Genomic DNA, 11,210 nt, shown 5'->3' on the forward strand with positions numbered 1-11,210 from the left:
TTACATTGTCTTCTAAAAGTCCTTACATTTTCCTTTTCACAGTCGTGTACAGTCCATCCAGAATTGACGAAGCGCCAGTTGGGTTTTATTCCGTTTTCACACGGACCCAGTTCTTACGGCACTGTGCCCCCAAAGGCCACCCCCCATCGACGCCCATGTCCCTGCGTGGGGGGCTCTGCTTCTGTTCTCTTGGCCGAGTGATCTAAGGTTTTATTTCTAAAGCTGGATGATAGCTCTCGGTGTCTTATCAGGCAAGTCCCTGCCTTGTTCTTCTTTAGTAAATATCTTGGCTGTTACCATTCCTCTGCACTTTTGTGTACATTTTAATTTTACCTTTATTTGCATTTTTATTCAGTGTAATGGGGGTAACCTTGGTTAGTGACAGCACATACGTTTCAGGTGCGTGGCTTTATAACACATCATCTGTATTTCGCAGCGTACGCTCAGCACCCAAAGGCTAGTCCCCACCGCAACCATATCTTTGACCCCCTGAAACCCATTTTAGAGTCAGCTGTAGAAATCGTGACGGGGACGGCAGTGAACCCATAGATCACCGTGGGCAGGGCTGATGCTCTTCAGGTGTTGAAGCCTGCACTCCATGGAGATGGTATTTCTCCCCTTCCACAGAGGTCTCCCTTTTATGTCTGTTAGTAAAGTTTTCTGAGCTTCTTTATAAAACTATTGCTCACATTCCTTCGATTTATTTCACTTTACATTTCAGAAAATATTACAAAGGCTATCTTTTTTTAAAAGATTTTATTTATTTATTTTTAGAGAGGGAAAGGAGGGAGAAAGAGAGAGAGAGAGAGAAACATCAATGTGCAGTTGCTGGGGGTCATGGCCTGCAACCCAGGCATGTGCCCTGACTGGGAATCCAACCTGCGACACTTTGGTTCGCAGCCCATGCTCAATCCACTGAGCTATGCCAGCCAGGGCCACAAAGGCTGTCTTTTTAAAGTAAATGTCCTTATTGGGATGCCATCCACAAGCCACAAAATTTACTTCTTTAAAGTTTTTGTATATTCGAGGAGTTGTGCAACCATTACCGAAATCTAAGTTTAGAACGTTTTTATGACCCTCGGAGGAACACCTTCACCAACCAGACGTCACTGCCCACGCTCTTCTCCGGCCAGCCCCTCCCAGGCAGGAAGGGGCAAGCGAGTGAGTGCATGCGTGCAGCACACACGTGCAGCAGCTTCCCGTCTGCCATCACCTGCCCAGCCTCTGCTGTTCTGTTTTATTTTGGGTCTGTCTTCCCCTCCTGCGTCTGTTACTGCGCTGGTTTCCACGCTGATCTCCCAGCCTCTTTTCCTCTCCTCTCCACTCTTCATCCTCCGCACCCTGGCCACAACCACTTTTTTCGAAGACAACTGTATTATTCCACGTCTGTCTTTGGAAGCCCTCGGCGGCTCCTTTGCAATTCAGCCGCCACCCTAGATGCTAGGGAGAAGTTCAAGTTGACTCGAGAACCTTAGAAACAAACTCTGGGAAGGCAGCTGGTTCATGAGTCCTGGGAGGCCTGCATTCCCCCTGCACTTCCTCCTGAGTCAGAGTTCTCTGGGGTTAGCGGAAACGAGAGGCTAATTAAGCCTTGAAACCAAGCTGCCTCCACGCCAGGCGCTTTGTTTTGCTTGAGTGACCGTGATGACGGGCTTGGGTGTTGTAAGGGCAGCACTAATTGCGTCTCTTTAGACCCACCTTGGTGACCTATTCCCGGCCCTGCGGGGGCGGGGAGATGCCAGATCCCTCCGCGGTCCGTTGCTTCTGCGCACCTTCCCCAAGCGCCCGGTCAGCTGCAGATGCTGCGCTTGGATTGGAAGCGAGATTGAAAAGCTGCCCTCTCAGGGCTCCGAGTCTGGAAACCAGAGACCCATTAAAGAGATAGCATCTGCCCAGAGCAGAGGAGGGAGTGGATTTCTAAAGCACTTGCTCTTTTTTGTGCCTTTCTGCGAACACTGGGCTGTGCGGTCGCCAAAATAAAAGAGGGAGACGACCTGGCGCTCACGAACGTGGAGGCAGATACAACCCCGTGGAAACCCACTTAGCGGTATCCACGGAAGCCGAGCACGTGGGTACTCCACACCCCGGGGGCTCCTCCCCTGGGGGTAGGTAGCCTGCAGGAAATGGCACCCATAGAAATTGTCCTTCAAAAGAAAAAAAAAACTGCAAACCAGCACAGAACCCTCGTGAAGACGCGCATGCCGCAGTATTTAAGAAGTAGCAACATTTGCAGTTTACTTTGAAATGCACCCAAGACAGAAATGGACAGAGATCTGATTTTTTTTAAAAAGTACATAGTTAGCGTGTTCGTTGTGGAATTTAGATGGTGAGTGTGTGGGTGCTCACTGTGAAAGATTTTCAACTTTACCGTATGTTAAAAAAAAAAAAACGCCTGTGAAACTTGGGGGCGGGCAGTGCATGCGCACGTTTGCTGGCGGACGTGCACAGGAAGGGTCCCGGCAGGGTGATGGCCGCAAGCCGGAAGCACAGCAACTGCTCCGCGGCAGTAGAATAGTCCATGCACCTCACCGCGGGGTTGTAGTCCATCGTTGGGCGTGTTCGTTGTGTGCACCACCACGTGTCTGTCTGCCCTCCTCCCGGGGCACGTCGGGCAGCCTCCAGTCCTCTGCCGTCACAAACAGAGCTTGTGGAAGCATTCCTGCCCGCGTCTCCAGGTGCACGCGTGCAGGGTCTCTCTGGGATGTATGCTTAGGAGAGCAGGAGCCCAGCCCAGCTGTAAAACACGTGCTTCAGTTTCCTAGGCCAAACCAAGGGGCTCTCCAGAATGACTGGAGCGATGCAGGCCAGTCTGCGGTGCCCTCCTCCACCCTCCTGGTGCTGTCTGGTCTCAGGAAATGGCCTCGTGGGGGTCCTGTCCAGCCCTGCCCATGTCAGAGCCAACACCCACAGAACGGGTGCCACTGTGATACCCTCTTACATGCTTCGTGCACATGCGGGGCGGCATGTTGCTTGCATGTGAGCCAGTCCATGCCCTGTGTAAAACCCCTGCTGCCGTGGGAGAGCACACGTGTTTTAGCCTGACTGCCACGCAGCTGTCTCCGTTTCCGCTTCAAGGAAAAGGGATAAACAAGCTCAACAGAGTGGGTGGCGCCCCGGCTAGACTCCTGGGCTCATCTCCTTACGCCCCTGTCAGGACCGTTCATCCTTGAAATTGATAAGCCATGCTCCGCGGTTTCTCCACAACCGAGAGCAGTGTGTCCCGAGATTGGATCCATGGGTGGTTTTCCCTCCCCCACGTGACCTAGTCCCTGGGCATGAAAACACCACCCCCCTAGAGCTGCCCAGCTATGGAGTGGTTGCTTATACAGGGTGATCTTTATGCTGCCTCTTTCTAATTACAGGTTAGCCTGGGGAGGAAGATAAAGACCTTTGCAAGCAAGATGGTAATCACGAGCGGAAATGACGAAGACAGAGGAGGCCAAGAGAAAGAGAGCAAAGAGGAGAGTGTCTTGGCGATGCTGGGCATCATCGGGACCATCCTGAACCTGATCGTTATCATCTTCGTGTACATATACACCACTCTGTGAACGGCTCGGAGGCTCCTGGGGCGCCTGGGCGGGGCCAAAAGACAGCAGTCCCGTGCGCCGACCAATCGGTGACCAAATATTGCGCGACTCAGCAGGCTCGACCTCCACACGCTGCTCCATCCGATGCACCTTCGAACTTTATAAAAGATCGCAAAACTAAACCGATCCTGCCGCCAGGAGCAGACACTAAAGCACAATGAATCCAACGAAACTCGTTCACACACCAAGGAACTCAGCGTCTTTGGCAGGGGGCCCGGAGGAGCGCTCGGAAGACCGGCCTTGGACAACGCCGGTGAGCAGATGGGCACAGAAATCCATCACCCCGGCTCGCTGACAGACAATCACGTGCTCGAAAGGAGGAGCAGGGCGGGCGGACGCAGCTCCTCGGCATGTCTCCCGGGACGCGCGTTTCTTCTTCGCCAGACCAGCTGCTGAGTACCAGAGGCCACAGGGACCGCGGGCAGGTGTCCCATCCATCCAAAGTGTCTATTTGATACAGGGGAGATGACTTATTTTTCTTTTTTTTCCATTGGCTTGACGTGTGTGTCTGTTCATACCAAGGTTTATAAATATATATATTTTAATAAATGTGCTCTATTTTTTAGCATGAACCAAATACTTGGAGAGGCGCCCCCGGAGCCCTCGGGCTTTCCTCTGGTTTTATCTGCTTCGCCCCCCTGGAGTGTAGATGTTCCGTTGTGTCGTCTTTCTAGTCCCGTTTCTCTGGCCTGGAACCTCTCACCTTCTCTCTCTCTCCCTCTGTTTGGTCTGGAGGACATTTCCCCATAATACCAGCCCCGGTGTCTCGGTTGGTGCATGTCGTAAGAGTGTCTGTGGAGCTGCCTCTCATTGTTCTCTCGGAGACGGGACGTGATCGTGGACATGTGGACTGTGGGTGCACTGTGTCCTCCCTGAGAATCTCGCACGGACAAAGGCTGAGTGACGGGTCGGCATGAACAGTCGCGGAGGACCGCCGTGGAGGAGGAGCGCGGCCCCACCTGCGGGCCGGCATACTAACGACAGTCTCATTCCATTCTTGTGACCACGTATAAACCAGACTTTGATTGCAATGGCCACGTACCGTGAGAGATGGACAGGACGAGGGGAAAAGCTCAGCCTCAGGTGCACAGTCCCTTCCTTGGCCAGCCACCTGGGACCCTTTTCAGAGCAGGCGGGGTGTCAGTGACATGTGGACTTCCCACTGGGAGAGCTCCCTTCGGCTGCGAGGACCCCCCTGGGACGGGTGACTTTTCAAGGGCGTGGGAAGGGACGTAAGGATCGCCCTAAAGGATTGCTGCGCTTCTTAAAGCCCCTGGTCTTCTTAAAGACCCACGGGCAGTCGCTTTCTCTTTGGCAGGCACGGTTAAATGAATACGAATGACCCTGTTCTCCTGGCTCCTGCCCGGCGGCAGCGGCGTGGCCTTAAAGAGAGGGTCAGGACTCCTTCTGCCAGCGCCAGACGTGCCCATGGGCCAAAGCGGCAGCAACCTGCCTAGTCGGATTCGAGGGCTACCCAGAGGTCTCTGCCCCCAGGCCCAGCCCGACCCGCGTGTGGCACCTGAAACTCCACCATTAGAGAGTTGCTTCTTCGGCTCCGTTAAGGGACCAGGCTGTTTTGTAAAGCGGACACCCCCGAGCACCTGGCTCTGCCAGCCATTCATCGGGTGTCTCCCCCCCCCCAGGAGGAAGGGAGCTGAGGTGTAATTTAGGGCGTGCTGTGTGCCAGGCACTTTGTATTCCTTAAGTCATGGAATTCCCACAGTGACCCGTGAGAGGGAGTCACGGCCCAGATTGTAGGAGAAGAAGGGGGTGTCGGAGAGGTTAGGGAACTTCTCGGGGATCACGTGGCTCCTCCTAGCGAGTCAGGACTCCAACCTCAGTCGGCCTGATTCCTCGGCCCGTGGGGGCCTCCTGGAGGCTGCCGGGAAGAGAGGGCGTGGGGACCTGGGGCCATCACAGGAAAGGGCCCGGCGGGGGGAGGGGGGGGCAGGACGCACGCCCGATGGCTCTGCTGAAGGCCAGCTCTGCACGCCCCTCTTCCCCTCCCCCACCCATAAAAACAAAGAACCCCTGGGAACCCCTTAGACACTGGCAGAACAGCCTATGTATGAGTAAGGACGAGGGACGAGAGGAGGCTGGTCGGAAATAAAACGGAGTGTCGGGGGAGGGGCTATCTAACAGGTCCTGTGTGATCCTGGAACGGCTGTGTGAGAATTCCAAACAGTGAACCGCGTGAACAATAAAGGTGCAATGGAAAAGAAGCGTCAGTGTCCTTTTTTCATTAACCGAGTGGTATTTTAAAACTTCAGTCTCATGCCTTTGTCTACGTATTTTCAAAACTTTTTTTTAAAAAGAATGTGACTCTGTTAAACTGAGGCTGTTTTATTTAGACTGTAGCAGCCCCAGTGATTTTTCAAATACACTAATTTGAAATTTATTGAGGGGAAAAAACTGCTTTTGCCTCGCTCTGAACGGCTCCCCGGGGGTTCTCCGGGATTGTCTGCATCCACGTGCTGGAGGTAAAGCTGCCCGCTCGGCGGCTGCCATCCAAAGCGGCGGCCCTCTGTCCCTCTGTCCCTCTGTCCCTCTGTCCCTCGGCTCCTGCACGCCTCCCACTCCGTGCTCACTCAGCAGAGCCCAAGAGCGCACTCTGGGCACACTCAGGGTGCAGGGGCGTCTTGGGGGAAGGGAGAGGCTTCGGAAGGGGGACCTGGGTCCCGGGAGTCTAAGTGCGCTGAGCCCACTTTGGCAACAGCAGCGGGAACCAGAGCGACAGCAGGCGTATATACGGTACCAGCATTTCCCACGCAGCCTGTGGGGAAGCCTCACAACAACCTCGTGAGACCTGTAGCCCTCTCCCCACTTTACAAGATGAGGGAAAAGGCTCCAGAAGGCTAACGGACTTTCCCAAGTCCTCAGAGCTGGGCAATAGCTGAGTCTGGCCTCTGGCTGCATGTCCACGTGCCGTCAGCACCTCAAGTGGCCCGGGCTGTGGGTGGGAGCCCCGCTGCAGCCGTGTGGCGAGCTCGGCCACACAGCACACACGGCACACAGCTTCCCACCGCCCCTGCCCCTCCTTGGTCACAGCAGGCTGGCCCAGGGGCAGGGCCATGTGGGCGCGTCTCACCTCTGCCCTGGGAAACCAGCTCAGCACGCCGGGCCTGGCAGCGGGGGGCAGGCGTGCCAGGGCAGGGCGGTCACCTGGTTTGGGGCTGCAGGGTGCTGGCCAATGACCAGAACACGCCTGGGCCCAAGTCCAGTTTCCGTCTCTCACGGTCTGGGTGACCAACCACGAGGAGAGTCACACCAACTCCATGAACCTGGCCTTCCTTCACCTGTAATAGCAGACCACCTGTACATGCTCTTAAGCCCCATCAGGTGGGTAGTTTACCTCACTTTCCTGAGGCAGGAAGTAAATTAGCAAAGGCCCCACAGCTGTGAAGTCTCGCGGTGGAATGTCGGGCCCGGGTTCCAGGTGCTGCCACCCTCACCTTGGCGGCCGGAGAATGACATACAGGCCCTCCAGGAGAGAGCTCCAGGGGGTCTGAGGTTCGGTGGAGGGGACAGGGTGCTTCCAAGACTGTCAAGTGCAGTGGGAGGGACGCAGGCCCTGCAAACGCAACGGGGAGGTTGGGGTTCCACTGGTGCTACAGGGTAGGGTAGGGACAGCTCAGAGACCCTTTTCCTAATATTTTCGTTTCATTTTTCAACCAGTCAGCTGACGGAGCGGCCCAGATCCAGCCCCCGAGTCTCACCGAGTGTAGAGGCCTCCAGGGAGGCCTGGGAAAAGGATGCGTGGAGATTTCTTCAAGGGCTGGCGGTCACCGGGGCTGGGCCCCCAGACCCCTCCCACTGCATGTTTCTGTGCTTTCCACGCACAGCAAACGGCTTCTCAAAGCACCCTGCTCAGCCCCTGCCTTACCCTCAGGAGTGTGGGGCCCGAATCCCACAGAACACGGCTTTGGGGAGCCCTTTGTCACAGGGAGGGCCAGGCAGAGGTTTTGGGGGGGGGTTGCCAATAACAGAAGGGGCCCCACTGACCCACAACCGAGTCCTGCCTTCTCATTCTGTCTTTTCATAAATCGCATGCACATAGTCACAGTGGAAAAAGAGTTACAATCTTCTAAAACTTTTTTAAAGAGTTTTAAAAAAAGATTTTATTTACTTATTCTTTAGAGAGGGAAGGGAGAGAGGAAGAGAGAGAGACAGACAGAGACATCAATGCGTGGTTGCTGGGGGCCATGGCCTGCAACCCAGGCATGTGCCTTGACTGGGAATCGAACCTGCGACACTTTGGTTCGCAGCCTGAGCTCAATCCACTGAGCTACGCCAGCCAGGGCTTTCAATCTTCTAAAACTTTTATAAACTTTTTAATTTTTGATTTAATCTTTATTGTATTTCCCCCATTACCATGTGATCCCCTTACACCACCCCTAGCCCTCACCACACTGTGTACAACGTACATTAAAGTAAACGGTCCCCAACACCTCCCGGAAGCCACCGCCGTCAATTTTTGGTGGGAAGCGGATACATCAGGTGGCCCATCCGTCTGTCTGTCTGGTGGGACCATTTTCCTTGAAATTATAAACTTCTGTTGCCTTCAGGCAGGGCACGCTCTGTAGGTCACTGTCCCCACATTCTTGATGGCCACCCTCCCTCGACGGGACGTCCAGTCGTTTTCCCTGGACTGCGGGATAAATCATATAATTCACACATGACGGAGTCCATCATAATATCCACACTGTGAACGGGTATTTTTTCATTAGCAATCATGAATGTGCTTCCATATCAACGAACCTGTGTTGGCAAAACACTGGTGACGGCTGCTGGATACTCTGTGCTCGGTGCTGTGTATCACCCCGTGTTGCCCGACCTCGTACTGCTGGACCTTTAGGTTATTGTCAGCATTCGCTGTGGACGGCTGGGCCTCGCTCTTAAAGCACCCCAGGCATCGTCCTTTGCTGCCCCCTGACCCCTCAGAGTGCTCTCAGGTGGTGTCCTTTACAACAAGTTTGAGGACAGTCTCTAGTCAGCCCACTGCCCACCCCCACCCACACTGACAGTGGGAATCCCCTGGAGGCTTATTTAAAACACACATTCCCAGGCCTCTCCCCGTATCCCTGGGTGGTAGCTCCGAGGGGAGGGAGGGGAGGGCAGATTTGGGAAGGCTGATCCAGCTGGAGCCTGATCCCGAGACCCCAGGACTCTGGTGGCCGCAGTGGTCTTAGACAGACCACTCACTTCTTTCACCTGGGTTTCCTCATCTGTAAAGACCTGACAGTAACACCTGGGGCCAGGTCATCACGAGCATCACCTAGGACATGCAGGCGCGGTCCCCAGCAGAATGCCTGGGGGGACGGGGGGCAGGGCTGTCTGTGAGGGGCAAGATCAGAGCACCCCCCTCCCATTCCCCCCGCCACCTCCCTCCTTTCTTCCCTTCTCTCTTCTATAAGCGCCAGGCCTCAGCTCACTCTTTTTTTTTAAAGATTTATTTATTTATTTTTAGAGAGGGAAAGGAGGGAGAAAGAGAGAGGGAAACATCAATGTGCGGTTGCTGGGGAACCTGACCTGCAACCCAAGCATGGGCCCTGACTTGGAATCGAACCTGCGATGCTTTGGTTCACAGCCCACGCTCAGTCCACTGAGCTACGCCAGCCAGGGCTAAGCTCACTCTTTTTTGAATGTCTCCATCACCCACGCTTAGTTGCAGGGCGCCCTTGTCCCATCAGCTGCCTGCATGACATCAGGAAGCTGACCCGCCCTGATGTCATTATTCTTACACAGAAACCATTCCATTGTCCACTCAAGTGCCTCCCTAAAAGCTACGTCAGGAGGCCAGGCTGGCTGTGATAATACTGCATGTTGGGGAGAGAAAGTTCCAGAAGACAAATTCCCGACTCCTGTCCTGAGAGAGCTCTCCCAGAAGACCCTATGGTCACCACCTTCCTAAAGGCAGGACTTCTATTGTGGGACATGCCAGGAAGATCCCCCCGGGGGGCTGGAAGACCCTCTGACATCACTGTGTGAGGACCCTCCCTCTCATGGGAAGCAGATGGAAGGGACAGACTGTGGCTCTCTTCTGTGGTGTGTACACAAGTCACTGAGAACTCTGTGTACTTTGTGCAGAAGGAAGGCCACATACAGCCGTGACAAATAAGATCATATAACATGTGTAAGTTTTCTCCGACAAGACTCTGTAACAGGCATGCTTGTGTGCTCTCTCTATTTCTGGAAGAGGATAATGGGAAAACGTTTATAGAAAAAGGTAAGAATCCTGATTGGGTGTCTCCATGGTGAGGTACAAAGGGTCAGCCCACCTCACCTCCTGACCTGGGACAGCGGCCAGGTCCATGGAGACTCATCTGCAAACCCTGGGCACCCGTGCCAGGCACCATGGAAATATAACAGGGAGCGCATATCAGGGACCCTCCTCCTCCCCAGCCCCATCCATGGACAAGGATGTGGAAAATTATATTGTAAAATACCCAGAAATGCAAAGATGAAGAAAGTCAAGGGTGACATGGGGCTCCAGGGAGCACTGACCCCAGATCCAGGGACTGTCTGACTTCTGACCTGAAGAAGGGGTAGGATCGTCCAGGCAGAGGGTGTAGGGGGTGGAGGGAAAAGCACTCCCTTCGAGGGAACAGGCTATGAGAAAGCCACGGAACGAGAGAGGCTGGCGCAGACAGGGGAGCAGAAGCAGTTGAGTGTGGCTGGGGCACCTGCTTGGTGCCCGGGTCAGGCTCCGGTACACAGCAGGCGCTCTGCCATCGGTGAAGGGACAAAAGTTACAGCCTCACCTCTAACACACGTGCCCCGGGGGGGACAGTACCCTCCACCTGGAGCGCTCTGTCCCCCCACAGGTGTAGTGGATCCTGGTGTTCACTGTGGACAAACAGCTCCCTGTGCCCCTCGGGCCCCATCTCCCTTCCCGTCCACTCACCCACCCTGTCTTTACCAGGACGTCAGAAGCAAAGAGCAAGATCCATAAACCGCAGGGAGCCGTGGAAAGAGGGTGGCAAGAGGATGGAGGCCTTTGGGAAAAAGCATTTGAAAGCAAGTCATTCATTCATTCATTCATTCATCTACTCACTCATTCGTTCCTTCAACAAATACTGGCTGAGTGCTTGCTGTATGCTGAAACCTGGCCAGAGCTACAGCAGGAACCAGAATAGATACGGGCCCACTCTCATACAGGGCCCTGTCCGTGAGGATAAGCCCTGGTGAGTGCCCAGACATGGGCGGCAGAACAGTGCGAACCCCTATGTGCCCGGACAGCTAAGGGGTCCCTGTGGAAGTGGCCCTTGATCGGGAGTGAGGGTAAAACCTACAACTGGCTTCCCAGGGAAATTGGAAGCATCGTGACCTAGTGTAAGAAGGAGGGGATTTGAAGCTAAGAGACCCCGTTTAGCCCTGGCTGCCTTACTCACTAGCTGTGTGACAAAGAATAGGTGGTGTCACCTCTGAAATTCAGTCTTTCTTATGTGAAAAAAGGGAATAATGCTCACTGTGCTGGGTAGCTGCAAGAATTAAAAAAAAATCAGCTATGCAAAGTGTGTGGCACATAGAAGTCACCCTGTAAATTGGAGTTTTTGCCATGATAGAACTACAGTTTTAATTCACTTGCATCTTTTAAAATTGTTTGTTGTTATTCTGTTACAA

At 54.1% G+C, this 11,210-nt stretch overlaps 1 long non-coding RNA gene across 1 annotated transcript in view; it reads left to right on the forward strand.

Moving 5' to 3' along the window:
* The window catches only part of LOC118497850, a 42,412-nt gene extending 36,606 nt beyond the window's left edge, over positions 1 to 5,806 (forward strand). The window contains exon 3 of the long non-coding RNA XR_004900359.1: positions 3,363 to 5,806. This is a non-coding gene — a long non-coding RNA (uncharacterized LOC118497850). The remainder of the gene's footprint in view (positions 1 to 3,362) is intronic.
* Positions 5,807 to 11,210: the final 5,404 nt, after the last annotated feature.

The sequence above is a fragment of the Phyllostomus discolor genome, chromosome 1 (genome assembly GCF_004126475.2).
Source record: "Phyllostomus discolor isolate MPI-MPIP mPhyDis1 chromosome 1, mPhyDis1.pri.v3, whole genome shotgun sequence".
Taxonomy (NCBI): domain Eukaryota; kingdom Metazoa; phylum Chordata; class Mammalia; order Chiroptera; family Phyllostomidae; genus Phyllostomus; species Phyllostomus discolor.